The following is a 15,770-nucleotide window of genomic DNA, read 5'->3' on the forward strand; positions in this document are numbered from 1 at the left end:
AGTAGAGAAGGAGGGAGAGAGAGAGAGAGAGAGAGAGGGGGGATGGGAGGTACTACTATGCAATCAATGGCTTCTAATGTTTAGCAGAGATGGCGAAGGTCAGAGATCGGGTCAACATGTGGAAGACAATCAATGGCTACACTATATAACCTCGAATCATTAGCTAGGGTTCGGCATGCATCTCACCCATTAGATTCTCACTATCCATTGCCTCTCTACAAAGGATTTTTATACTGTATGAACTTAATGTAAAAGCTACAAAAAATTAATATGGGTAGTTTAAGCCAAAACATTGCCTTCTTATTATTGTTACTTGGTAATTTGGTATTGGGGTTGGTTCACTCCTCTCTTTGTTTTCAGCTAAACTGAGATGGATTCTATTGTCATGTTCTCTTCTTGTTTTCTTTTTTAATTTGATCCTGCCTAGGACATAAGAAACTACTAGTTTAAATTTTAGAAAGTGCTTGCCCAACCAAGGGTAACGAAGACGAAGCACGAAGCCAGCGTGACTCCAGACTCCAGAGAGTTTCAAGAAGTTTATGGCCCCCTTTGTTACACTCGTGCCCTGACCCAATCTAATTTGAACTATTGTGATAGGTCTCAGACTGGAGATCAAAAGTACAATCAGGTTTTTGCACATGGCTGCCCATTACTAAAGGGGAAGAGATGACCCCACATGTTTGTGCATTACGTGCCAGTCCAACTGGAGGGGATTCGTACCTTTCGATCCCAAATGGTAAGTGACCCGACTCCCCACACATGAATTTCAACACGTACCAACATTGCTGAAAGACTATGAGCACGGCCGAGGGCAACTACCTGTGCAAGGCTAGCTGGTGGACAGCAAGTAGTCAATATAGTATGCTGTCTTAACCACTGAAAACAACCTGGGCCTAAATCCGGTGACTATTTTCGATGACCAAACAGGCTGCTGTCAGGGTTTTGATGCCTGTGGGTCCCACCACTCACATCGTAGACAGGCCTGGATTATCCCAAATCATCCTCCACACCTTCCTCATGACATTAACAATTTACAGACCTAAGTAGTCGGGCCCTCATATTTCGAAAGTCGGATTAACCCGATCGGACCAAATAGGTTTCAACCAAACTGGCCCTAAGGCCCAACTTAACTCATAAGTTAAAAATAAGGATTCACTTCCTCATTTCTCACTTGTGCTCAATGTAGGAGAGGAGAGAAAGAGGAGAGGAAAAAGAAGAAGAAGAGGAAGAAAAGGGGGAAAGGACTTACCTCAACGCGCATCAATACTCAACTCAGGGAAGGAGATGGACCAAGTAAGAGAGAGAGAGGATAGGTGGACAACATAGACCAATGATAAAGACAAGGGAAGGAGATGTGTTACAGGCAGGGATAATGATTGTTGACGGGAGGACGATTAATATGAATTCTTATGCTTTGCTTACTGCGTGACACTACTATATGAAAACTACGAAAAAATGATTGGGTTTCTCAGAGAAGAATGAGACAATAGGTTTCATTTAGTAGTATGAATGCTACGTTAGGCGATTGGAAGTGATGGTTGGTGCCGGTTGCCACCCAGTTGCCAGATTCATTGTTGGAGGTAATTGTAATCACTTCTACTACTCTCTCTCTTCATTTTGACCTAGTTTAAGCTAGGTTTGGATGGAATCTTAGTGCAAAAACCATGTTGAGTCAGGGAATGCACATTTCATGTCCCTGGTGCCATTGCCGAGCTCAAATTGAGTCTAGTGAGGTTTGATAACAAAAATGACCAAATGACCACCTAGGGTTTCAATCGTTTGATCGACGTATCCTCCAAATGGCTCGATGGAATCACGATTTTATTAGCTTGGAATGATGCTAGGAACATCCCCTATAAACTCCACGGAACAAATCCCGATGATCAAGTCTGAGCTAAAAAACTCCAATTTATGTGGACAGTTGCTATACTGCCATCAGAAGCAAACCACTGGAAACACTGGGCCTGCTTGCAGTGAACCCCTGAGCCTTAGGACCTCTCTACCACCTCCATCGGAAACAACACTAATATTTTTAATGGGAAGTGTCTATTTTCGGTGGGTGTTTCTGATGACATTACTGTCTCTGTGGGACTTTGACTATACCCTTTGGGAGTGACCCATGTGGGCTCCTCCTGGTATTCTCGACAAGTATTGATGTACGATTACTTTTGTGTCTAGGACAATAATGAGCATAAGCCCCGAGGTCAAAGTTGAGTTAATCGATCAGTGGCCATACTTAAACCCTAACACACACGAACGTAAACTAGGTGAGGGTGGTTGCTTTCTTTTTGGGATTGTTTTATTATTATAGAACTGCTCACATGTATAGATCTTCACATGATTTATTAATTGCTCAAATGATGATGGTATGCTATCACATGTTACATTTTATTTAATTGATATAAGATATTATGGAATTGTATGGTGGGACCCGGTGTGGCCGAGGAGGTACCAGTATTGTGATTGCCACGTGTTTGTTATATGTACGAGATGGAATCCGACGTGGCTGAGGTGATACCAGTGTCGTGATTTCCGTATATGTGTTGCATTCATGCATTGATTTTGTGCATTAGAGTTAGTGGTAGTCACGGATTAAACCTTGTGGCCGATGTGTTATCGGTATTGTGTACTCCAGGACTGTATTTGAAAATGAATACACTTCATGGCCAATGATTGGTATCGGTGTTGCGTAGTCCATACTCAACTATTATATGCATGCTAGATTAAGTAAACGATCTTAGGTTACACTTTATGGCTGATGTGTTACTGGTATCATGTACCCGGGACTGTATTTGGAGATGGGTTACACTTTGTGGCCAATGTGTTACCAATATCATGTAATTCATACTAACTATATCATTATAAAGGCATGTAGAATATGTGGTTAGGTATCACTCTCTATACTACGAACCCTTTCCAACAGGGGTTAAGGTATTGATAACCCATTGTGGTATATTCGATGTGCCTTTTCAGAATGCCACACCCGCTGTACAATGTGATTGTTGCCGAAGGTGAGAACTTGTCAGGCATGGCCAATGATTGGTATCGATGCTATGACAGCCAAGAGGGGGTTATCAAGGGTTTATTGGGTGACCCATGGACGCATACGTGGATTGATAGGCTTCTATTCACAGCTAGGGTTTGTATCCCTACGTAGTCGATGGTGGTTCTGAGACGAGGGATACAGCCTAATGTGCCATAGTAGCATTTACCAGACTTAGTTATATTGTTAGGTGGATAATAAAATAAATGAATTACATAACAAGCATCATGGACTATGTGTTTAATTTCTGTTATCATGAATCATAAATTATTACTGCAATTGTTTTGCTTGGATGTGCTTAAACCCCACCCCTCACTGAGAGAGTTGGAAAGGTCAACCCATGTATACACACTTTTTAGATGATGATGCAAGTATGATAGTGCCTATGGCTAGTGACTCTCTTTCCTCCGGACCTGAGTACGGAGTGAGCAACTGGTGGATGCCGAAAGTGGAGGAGCATGGTCAAGATTGTGCTTGTGATTATTGTGCACACGTGACACCATGAGGTTGTCAGCATATTTTTGATTATTTTGGTGCGAGTTTGTGTATGGTACATTTTGAACTTTTTAGTTATAAGTCATGGATGATTGTAAATAGAATAACTTGGTTATGGATATTATTTATCATTAGACATTTTTCCCATTTTATTTATGATTCTGCTATATTACTCTGATTCCGCTGCTATTGGTTGGTTTATGGTGTGAGATTATAAAATATTAAGGTACTGCTATCAGAGATCCTGGTAGGTTTGTAAGACAAATACATGTCTTACTCATACCACCGGTATTCCTAATGATAGTTGGCTCTACTGGAAGTGGGGTGTGACAGCTTGGTATCAGAGTCGCAATACTCTGCCTTAACTCACAATCTCAACCAAACCATGATCTGGGGAAATTAAGATTTAAATAAAAATCTTAAAGACAACAATAATAGAATTGCACAACTAGGAGACAAGCATAGGTGTTAAAGTCATTTCATTAAATAAAGAACTTAATTACATAGCTTACAGCTTTCAAAAAAAAAATTACTGAAAGTCGAAAATCCTAACTAGCCTAAGTCTAGGAAACTCAAATAACAGAAGCAAATGACAGAAAAGAAAAATTCAACTAAAGTCTAGAACATGAAATCTCAAGAGAAAGCATAAACTGAAAGGAAATCCTAAAACTAAAGTGACAACATGCCACTACTATTGCTTATCCTGCTGCTAGTGTTGTCCTTGGCCATGAGCCTAGTTCGGACCATGTGTTCCTGGAGGTGGCATCAGTATGACGAGGTGGAAGACCATCGCCTGCATCTATGCCTCTAGGGAGGCCACCCTATTGTCCTTAAGATAATAGTTCCTATCCATGCTCTCGAGGTGGTTGTCCATACTCCTCAACAGTGCTGTAGTAGTGTCCAAGTGGGCCATCACATCATTGAGACCATAAGGCCTCGCACCCCTTGTGCCCCGGGAAGCGGAAGCTACTCTGGAACCCATAGCTTGTGGTTTAGGTGGTGGGACACCCCCAACCATAGTAGCTCCTCTCCCTACATCACCAAAACCTCTACCAATGCCTCCACCAACTCCACCAACATTACCAGCACCACCACCTTCATCACCGGCATCACCACCCAGCTGACCCTGTTTCTCCATAGGCTACTCATCCTCCTCCTCAGCAGGTGATACCTCATCCATGTCTAGAGTCATATTCCTCAAGGAGTCTTGGTTGAAATCTATGACTTATCACCCAAGCGCCCCTCGCCCTCCAAATTCACCCCAAAGCAAAGAAAGATGTCTGTTAGTATCCTCCCATAGCATAAATTCCCAACTCTGCAATCCCCTCCCTCGGATCGAGTTACCATGGCCCACATCAGAAGGTAGGGAAGACGTATCTACAACCCCATGTACATACAGTAAGTCACATAGGTATGTAATACGGACACCTTATCATAGTGCCCATAGATGGGGAGCATGTTCAGCTGGACTGCTCGATAAACAACCTTTGGAGTGGCAAGGTAGTTGGTTGTGCACTCCCAACCACGAGCATTCTTGGTCAACATGTTGTTTACCTCTTGAAGAACATCTGGACTCTTAAAATCATAAGCTAGAGTTCAAGGAGGATAGTAAACCAAATCCTCTATGTTTTCAACCATCAGAAGATTGGCCAGTTTCCTCATATCAAAGGAGATCTCGACCTCCTTCATATAAGAAGTGATCTGCATCTCCTTGGTACCTTGGTTCACGCACTGTAGGTTGGAGTAAAACAGTCTCACCAACCGTGGGTAGTACTTCTTGTTAGGTTTCAAGATGCGGTACCACCCAATCACCTCAAAGCATTGACAGAGGTGGAACTGTCAAAAATCTCTCGTCCTCACGTATTTCCCCCATTACAGTACTCAAAGCTTTCCCAATGATCTTTCTCGGCCACAGAGCGAAACAGAAGAGGGTTGTACTGTGCCTCTTCAGGAGTGTCTTATTGCTCTTATGCAATGGCGCGGTGAGTATGACCACGACATCCAGACATACTTGAAATATGATTCCTAATGATTCAAAGAGAAAAACCTAGTTTAGGAGATTGAAGCAATGCTCACAGAGAAGAGAATCTCAAAACTAGGTCAGAGAAGAAAGAAAACATACCTTAGATGTGTAGATGGCGTCGATCGATCGTGAAATAGCAAGAGGGAAGTGGGGGATGAGTTGGAAAAATCTCCTTGGCTGTTTCCTCACCTTCTTCATGAGTTAGATTAGGGTTTTGTGAACTAAAACCCAATCCTAAGTCTATTTATAGCGGTTTTAGGTCCACCAGAAACACTGGACCTGTTTCGATGTCTATTTCTTGTGAGAGAAAAAGTCCCAAATTGCTCGTTATTTTGGTCACAAAAAATAAGATTGATATTTTTAGTTAACCAATCCATATTTTCGGTGAAAATGGCCCCTATTGAAGTATTTTTGGAAATAATTTTTTTTATTTTTCAAATCTTTATTATTAATTGTTTCCTCAATTGTATGCCCCTTTGTGATATGTGTGCTATCGGATCCCAATGTTTCTGGACCCCACCTATGTATGCTCTAACCCTAATTTTGCTTTATGCATATGTGTGGGACCCACTATGTGTGCATGTGTTCCAATTATATGCAACCTTGTATATGCATGTGAACTAATCTGACTCCTCCATAAGAGTCATGTCACACTGGAACACTCAATCCTAATCCCAGTCACTCCCGTCACCTCCTGCTTCCCCTACATAGAATCGGAGTAGACCCCGCAATACACCCCTAGCTCCACTGATACTTACTGCTCATGACGTGGCCTCTATCATGGATAATATGATGCAGGGAGTAGAGGAAAGATAAAATTAGTTCATGGCCGAGATCAATGATAGGATCCAAGCGACAATGGGAGCCCGTAGTGCACCACCCGCACCTCCTACTCCATTGGTACCCATTTTGGTACCCATCGGATCGGCTACCCTTTAAACATCAAGTGGGGCACAAGTGCATGGGCATGGGAAATGAAATGTACATGGACATGTACAAAACCCGGCACTGAAACAAGCCTAGGCACATGTAGAAGGCTAGACAGACCTAACAAAGATGATGGAGAAATTTCAGCGGCTTAGGCCTCCATACTTCTCAAAGGTGGGCCAAGATCCATTGTATCCATCAAGATGGATTTGTAGTATGGAAAATGTGTTTAGGCTAATGGGCTACAACGATGAGCAAAAAATTTTGTGTGCGGGCTATCAGTTGCAAAATGAGGCCGATGATTAGTGGAGTGCTAGCCCATTATGAGGGAGGGTAACACAAACCCTACTTGGGCAGACTTCAAAGGGGCCTTCTTTGATAACTATTTTTTGGAACGCTTTCGGGATAGGAGAGAGAGTGAGTTCTCCCAATTGGTACAAGGTTCCCGATCTATGCTCAAGCATCAGCAACATTTTGAGGAGCGATCCATTTTTCTCTTGAACATCTCTGAAGTGATAGGGCTAAAGCTAAGAAGTTTGAGAAAGGGTTGAGGCCAGGTATTAGGTCAATCATAGTTGGGTCGAAACTGCAGACTTATGCCGAGGTGGTCTAAGTGGCCAAATCTATTGAGGACAGATATAGAGATAATTTCTTAGCCCAACATGGAATGGAAAAGAGGCTTATGGGATCCACTGACCCTAGGGGAGGTAGTTAACCCTTCTGAGTGCCTTATATCAAGCTAACTCCAGTACAATTCAGAAAGCCTGAAGCTAGTCAGACTTCCCAGTCCTCCCAATCTAGTGTTGCGTCTCAATCTTTGCAGTCGAGCCCAAGGTGTTTTCATTGCGATCAATCGGGCCATCTAGCGAGGACATGCCCCCATTGAATGCCAAGTGATGCACCATATACTATGCCACCTAGGCCCTAACAGATCTATGTAGCATCTAAACAAGCACAGCCTCCACAGGGCCAGAGACCACAAGGCAAAGTGTTTGCTATGACCGCGGAGGATGCAGGGGCTGCACCCGGTGTAGTGATAGGTACATTATTGATATCGGTATTGCTTGCACATATGTTATTTGACTCAGGAGCCTCGTATTCATTTGTGTCACCTGCATTTACAAGGAAGATGGGAATTCCACCTAAGGGATTGACTCAGTGTTTGGCAGTGAGTACCCCTATAGGAAGTGTAATAGGTCTGAACTATGTATATGAGTTTGTCTAGTGACCATAGGTGGACATGAGTTGAATGCTCATTTGATTGAGTTGGATATGACCGACTTTGACGTGATTCTAGAAATGGACCAGTTGTCCGCATACAGAGCCAGTGTGCTATGTGCCAAAAAGGCAATCATTTTCAGGCCTCGTGATGATGATAAATTTCTTTTCCAAGGGGATAAACCCAAGAAAACCAAGAAGGTTATTATATCAACACTCCAACTGAAGAAGTTGCTAGATAAAGGGTGTCAAGGATACTTAACATCTATGATGGATACTAAGATAGAGATTGGGCCGTTGACTGAGCTAGATCTGGTGAGGAAATTTCCCAATATATTTTTGGATGACTTGACAGGTTTGCCCCAGACTGAGAGACAGAATTTTCTATAGATCTGCTACCTGGTTTGGCACCAGTGTCGTTGAAAAAATTACAGGTGTAACTTCAGGATCTTTTGAAGATGATTCATTAGACTTAGTGTGTCTCCATGGGGAGCACCAGTATTGTTTGTCAAAAAGAAGGACGGAAGTATGAGGTTGTGCATTGATTACTGGGAGCTTAACAAGCTAACCATCAAGAACCGGTATCCTTTGCAAGGATAGATGATTTTTTTGATCAGTTGCACGGTGCCAAGGTATTCTCCAAGATCAACCTTAGATTGGGCTACCACTAGCTCAGGATCAAGGATAATGATGTCAACAAGATGGCCTTCAGATCAAGGTATGGGCATTATGAGTTCTTGGTGATGTCATTTGGGTTGACCAATGCATCGGCTGCATTTATGGACTTGATGAACCGAGTATTCCAGGATGTCTTAGACAAGTTTGTGATTGTATTCATTGATGATATCTTGATTTACTCCAAGAGTGCAGAGGAAAATGTTGTTAACCTGAGGTTAGTATTGCAACGGTTGAGGGAGAAGTTTTTGGTTGTCATACGTGGCATTCCTAGGCCACATTGTTTCAGACAAGGGCATAGCGGCTGGCCCAGGCAAGGTGAAGGCAGTTTTAGAATGGCAGACCCCCAAGAATGTGGTAGACATACATAGTTTTCTGGGATTGGCCAGATACTACAGGAGGTCTATTGAGAACTTCTCCCGTATTACTGCCCCAATGACCTGACTCACACAGAAGAGTGTGAAATTTGAGTGGTCTAATGCTTATGAAAAGAGCTTTAAGGAGCTAAGACAAAGATTGGTATCAGCTCCAGTTTTAACTATTCCGACCAATACAGGTGGTATGGTTGTGTATAGTGATGCCTCCAAGTTGGGATTGGATTGTGTATTGATGCAGTATGGGAAGGTCATTGCTTATGCATCCCAGCCATTGAAGGATTATGAGAAGAACTACCCCACCCATGATTTGGAGTTGGCAGTAGTGATTTTTACACTAAAAATCTAGAGACACTACCTGTATGGTGAGAAGAGTGAGATCTACAGTGACCATAAGAGCCTCAAGTATTTCTTCACCTAGAAGGAGCTCAACATGAGACAGAGGCATTGGTTAGAATTAATGAAGGATTATGACTGTACTATTCACTATCATCTAGGAAAGGCCACTGTGGTAGCTGATGCACTTAGTTGGAAATCTCAGTCACTGACTCTTGCATCATTGACCACCAATAAGCATCTCATAGAGGAGGCTAGGAAATTAGATTTGGAGCTACTAATGGAAGGTGTCATCTTGTCACTATCGGTATTGGTGGTACAACCTAGTCTAGTGGATAGGATCACTGCAGCTCAGGATACTGATGTAGAACTGCAGAAGCTGATGGCAGAATGCAAGGAAGGAACCCAGAATGACCCAGATTTCTCTATAACTAAAAGTGGGATTTTCAAGTTCAAAGGGAGGTTATATCTGCCTAGTGATGGTGATTTGAGAGACACAGTTTTGAGAGAGGCATATAGCTCTCCATACTTTATTCACCCTGGCAGCACTAAAATGTATAAGGACCTTAAGAGTTCCTACAGGTGGAAGGGAATGAAGAATGATGTGGCCGCACATGTGTCTAGATTCCTCACATGCCAACAAGTCAAGGCTAAAAAACAAAGGCCCCATGGGTTATTACAGTCCCTACCTATCTGGAGAATATTACTATGGACTTTGTCACAGGCTTACCCCATACACAGAAGGGTATGGATGCCATTTGGGTAGTTGTGTACTGCATAACCATGGTAGCTCACTTTATCTCAATCAAGGTCACATTTCCTATGGACAAGTTGGCAAACTTATATATTGACAACATCATCAGGTTGCATAGTGTACTAGTTAGCATTATCTCTGATCGAGATCCCAGATTCACTTCTAAGTTCTGGATGTGTGTGCAAAAGGCTATGGGCACACAGTTAAACTTTAGCACTGCATTTCACCTACAAACCGATGGTCAGTCGGAGAGGACTATCCAGACATTGGAGAACCTACTTCTAGCATGTGCCTCAAATATGAGTTACAGTTGGGATGAACACATTTTCCTTATTGAGTTCTCCTACAACAACAGTTATCAGTCCACCATCGGAATGTCTCCATTTGAAGCAAAGTATGGGAGAAAGTGCTAAACTCCACTCTATTGGGATGAGGTTGGTGAGCAATATATTTTGGGTCCAGACTTGATGCAGGCTACTAGTGAGAATGTGAATATGATCAGAGAGAGGATCAAGGTAGCTCATTCAGGCATAATAGCTATACAAATGTCAGAAGGAAACATCTAAAATTTGGACTTAGAGACAAAGTATCTTGCGGATCTCCCCAGTTAAAGGGGTAATGCGGTTCGGTAAGAAGGGAAAGCTTAGTCCGAGGTTTATGAGACCGTATGATATACTTGAAAGGATCGGACTGGTAGCTTACTAGATAGCTTTACCACCAGGGTTGGAGGGTACACATGATGTCTTCTATGTATCCAAGTTGAGGAAGTACATTCCCAAACCCACTCATATCTTAACTTACATACCCCGTGAGTTAGACGAGGATTTTACCTACGTGGAGTATCCAGAGAAGATTGTTGACCGAAAGGACCATGTTCTCTACAACTACACTGTTTCCTTTGTCAAAGTGAAATGGATGAATCACCCTGAACAGGAAGCATCCAAGGAACAGAAAGATGAGACGTTGAAGCAATATCCTGGATTGTTTGATTTACCAGGTATGTTCAATTTCAAGGACGAAATTCTTGTAAGGTAGGCAGAATGTTACACCCGTGCCTGGACCTGGTCTAATTTGAACTGTTGTGATAGGTCTTGAACCTGAGATCAAAAGTACAATCGAGTTTTGGGTCACAGCACTGATTGGGGAAGAGATGACCCCATGTGTTCATGCATTAAGTTCTAGTCCAACTGGAGGGGATTCATACCTTCTGGTCCCAAACGGTAAGTGACCTGACTCCCCAGATGAATTCCGACACGTACCAATATTACCGAAAGACCATGAGCACAACCGAGGGTAAATACCCATGTGAGGCTAGCTAGTGGATAGCAAGTAGTCAAGACAATCTGTCTTGACCATCGAAAATATGCCACCAGAAACAGCCTAGGCTTGAATCCGGTGACTGTTTTCAGTGACCAAACAGGTTGATGTCAGGGTTTCGATACCTGTGGTTCCTACCACTCGCATCGTAGACAACCCCGAATGATCTGAAATCATCCTCTACACCTTCCTCATGACATAAAAAATTTATGGACCTAAGTAGTCGGGCCCTCGTGCTCTAAAAGTCAGATTTACCTGACCAGACCAAATAGGGTTCAACCAAACAGGATCTAAGGCCCAACTTAACTCATAAGTTAGAAATGAGGATTCATTTCCTCATTTCTCTCTTGTGCTCAACATAGGAGAGGAGAGAAAGAGGAGAGGAAGAAGAGGTGGTAAGGACTTACCTTGGTGCCAGCTATCGCCTAGTTGTCAGAATCGCTGCTGGAGGTAAGTACAATCACTTCTACTACTCTCTTTGTCTCTCTTCATTTTGACCTAGATTAAGCTAGGTTTGGATGGAATCTTAGTGTACAAACCATGTTGAGCTCGGGGAATGCGTATTTCATGTCCCCGGTGCCATTGTCCAGCTTAAATCGATTCCGGTGAGCTCCGATAACAAGAATAAAAAAATAATCACCTAGGGTTTCGATCGTTCGATCGATGTATCCCCCAAATGGCTCAGTGGAATCGGAATTTTATTAGCTTAGAATGATTCTAGGAACATCTCCTACAAACTCCATGGAACAAATCCCAACGATCGGGCCCGAGCTAAAAAACCCCAATTTGTGTGGATAGTTGCTATATTCACTGGAAGCAAGCCACCGAAAACATAGTGCCTACTTTCGGTGGGCTGTTTCCGGTGAACCCCTAAGCCTTACAAGCTCTCTGCCACCTCCATCAAAAAGACACTGATATTTTCGATGGGTGTTTTCGGTGACATTACTGTCACTGTGGGACTTTGACTGTATCCTTTGGGGGTGACCCATATGAGCCCCTCCCAGTGTTCCCGATACGTATTGATGTACAATTACCTTTGTATTTAGGACAGTAATGAGCACGAGCCCCAGGGTTAAAGTTGAGTTGATCAATCAATGGTGGTACTTAAACCCTAACACACACGAACGTAAACTAGGTGAGTGATGGTTGCTTTATTTTTGGGATTGTTTTGTTATTATAGAACTGCTCACATGTATAGATCTTTACATGATTTGTTAATTGCTCAAATGATGATGGTATGCTATCACATGTTACATTTTATTCAATTGAGATGATATGGAATTGTATGGCGAGATCCGGTGTAGTCGAGGTGATACCGGTACTGTGATCGCCATGTGTTTGCTGTATGTATAAGACAGAATCGACGTGGCCAAGGTGGTACCGATGTCGCGATTGTTGTATGTGTGTTGCATTTATGTATTGATTATGTGCATTAGAGTTAGTTGTAGTCATGGATTACATCTTGTGGCCGATGTATTACCGGTATCGTGTACTCTGGGACTGCATTTGGAAATTGATACACTTCATGGTTGATGATTGGTACCAGTGTTACGTAGTCCATACTCAACCGTTATATGCATGCTAGATTAAGTAAACGGTCTCTGGTTACACTTTGTGGCTGATGTGTTATCGGTATCGTGTACTCGGGATTGTATTTGAAGATGGATTACACTTTGTGGCCGATGTGTTACCAGTATCGTGTAATTCATACTAACTGTATCATTATGAAGGCATGTAGCATATGTGTGGTTAGATATCACTCCTTATGCTATGAACCCTTTCCAACAGAGGTTAAGGTGTTGGATAACCCATTGTGGTATGTTCGATGTGCCTTTCTAGAATACCACACTCGTTGTACGATGTGATTGTTGTTGAAGGTGGGAACTTGTCAGGCTTGGCCGATGATTGGTACCGGTGCCGTGACAGCCGGGATGGGATTGTCAGAGATTTACTGGGTGACCTATGGACGAATATGGGGACCGATAGACTTCTATTCACGGTTAGGGTTTGTATCCTTACTTAGTTGATGGCGGTTCTGAGACGAGTGATACAGCCTAATGTGCCGTAGCAGCATTTACCAGACTTAGTTTGTATTGTTAGGTGGATAATAAAATAAATAAATTACATCACGAGCATCATAGACTATGTGTTTAATTTCTTTTATCATACATCATAAATTATGACTGCGATTGTTTTGCTTGGATGTGCTTGAACCCCACCCCTTACTGAGTGAGTTGGAAAGCTCACCCCACATATACATACTTTTTAGATGATGATGTAGGTATGATCATGCCTATATCTAGTGACTCTCTTTCTTTTGGACCCGAGTACGGAGTGAGCGACTGGTGGTGCCGAAAGTGGAAGAGCATGGTCAGGACTGTGCTTGTGATTATTGTACATACACGACACTATAAGGTGTTCGACGTATTTTTGATTAGTTTGGTGCGAGCTTGTGTATGGTACATTTTGAACTTATTAGTTATAACTCATGGATGATTGTTAACAAAATAACTCAGTTATGGATATTATTTATTATTAGACATTTTCTCCATTTTATTTATGATTCCGTTGCTATTGGTTAGTTTGTGATGTGAGATTGTGAAATCTTAAGGTACTGCTATTAAAGATCCTGGTAGGTTTGTAAGATAGGTACGTGTCTTAATCACACCACCGGTACTCCTAATGATAAGTTGGGTCTATTAAAAGTGGGGTGTGACACCCTTTGTAATGCTCTGGCCTCATTAACCTTGCACAATATTGTCCTCTTTGGCCCATGGGTCTCAAGGCTTTAAAACGTGTTGTGCCATGTTAAGGAGGTTAGAGGTAATTAACTAATCTAAAAATCTCTCCTTAAATGATGTGGGACTAAAGTTTGCATACCCTCACCGATCTCCCAACCCCTGGTACTTATCGTATTCTTGGTGGAGACACCTCACCGATCTCCCAGGCGGGTTTGATACTTGTCATATTCTTGGGCATCACAACTTCTCTCCTTTCGGCACAGCATCCCCTTTGTAGCCCCACACACTATTAGGACCTGCTCTGATACCATTTGTAATGCCCTAAGCCCATTAACCTTGCACAATGTTGTCCTCTTTGGCTCATGGGCCTCAAGACTTTAAAAAACGTTGTGCCATATGAAGGAGGCTAGAGGTTATTAATTAGTCTAGGAATTTCTCCTTAGGTGATGTGAGACTAAAGTTTGCACACCCTTACTGATCTCCCAAACCCCCTGGTACTTGTTGTATTTTTGGTGGGGACACCTCACTGATCTCCAGGATGATTTGGTACTTGCCGTATTTTTGGACATCACACCCTTTGTTTAGAGGGGTTCATGCGGTGGGAGTATCTGACACGCGGGTCACATATGTTAATGGGGTAAGTAACCAGAATGGGAAAGTGGGAAATGGTTCCTATAGCATCCCACCACTACACATTTGTTTAGGTAAGGGACTTAGGAGGAGAGAGGAAGAGTGAGAAGAGAGAAAAATAGACATATCACAATGAAGATAAAACCAATAGACCATAGGGTTTTCCCAACCGATCGAAGAAGATGAAATATGTAGCAGAACTATAATTGTGATCAGATTGCACCCAAGTGAGAACTCGAGACAGACCAGCGAACCCTCACCAAATCAAGGAGGAGCAATTGCAGCAAAACGGACTAGAATGGGAATCTAAAACGATGTTGAAGCACAAATATGGAACGGAGCAGAAGTTCAGATCTGAAACATAGTAGCGCTCCATCTCAGAACAAGCAAAGATAACGACTATCAAAGAAAATATAGGTGCAAGGCCAAAGCTCATATGAGAAACAGAGCAAATCACAACTAAGCTAAGCACAAATAAAATAGGTACGAAGCAAGCCACAGATTATTTGCTCTAATTCATAGGTGGCAATGAAGAGAGCAAGCATCGGACCAACGACCAATTTCAATAGTCATCTCCCATCGTTCCTCTCAGCTTTCCCTTTCTCTTTCGTTTTCTCTTCTACTCTAATTTTTCCCTAATTGCTCTTCTTCTTGACTTTGATCAATCCGGCACCGATGACTTTGGGCAAGGTGGGTCAGCGATCTCCGACTATTTAGCAACAACTTTCGTTTCTCTTTCATGTCCCATCATTCCATTTCAGAGGAAGAACTAGCCTGCTTTCATCTCGTTTCAAAAAAAGAAAAAGCAGATTTGTGAGAGAGAGAGAGAGAGAGAGAGAGAGAGAGAGAGAGAACCATACCACCTTGTTTCCCACAAGAGTCCCACCGATTTTGTGGGACTTTGCAAGGCGGTGGGGTGGGAGAAACAGTAGGCCACGTGGGCCGACATGAAAAAGTATGTTGTCTGCCCAAATTTCTACCCCACTCATCCAAACGCACTAACAAGCCATTGGGGTGGAATATTTCGTACAACTATCCCATCCCTTGAATCCCACCCGAGCAAAACCCCTCTAAACAAATGGGTGGGGAATTTGAAGGGGGTCAATCGACTCGGTTTTGATTTGATTAAAGATAGAAAATGTATAAACCAAAATCGAACCAATAGTAGGAACACATTTAAAAAACCAAATCATTTCATATTATATATATATATATATATATTTTTTTTTTTTTTTTT

Source organism: Macadamia integrifolia, chromosome 10 (assembly GCF_013358625.1).
Source record: "Macadamia integrifolia cultivar HAES 741 chromosome 10, SCU_Mint_v3, whole genome shotgun sequence".
Taxonomy (NCBI): Eukaryota; Viridiplantae; Streptophyta; class Magnoliopsida; order Proteales; family Proteaceae; genus Macadamia; species Macadamia integrifolia.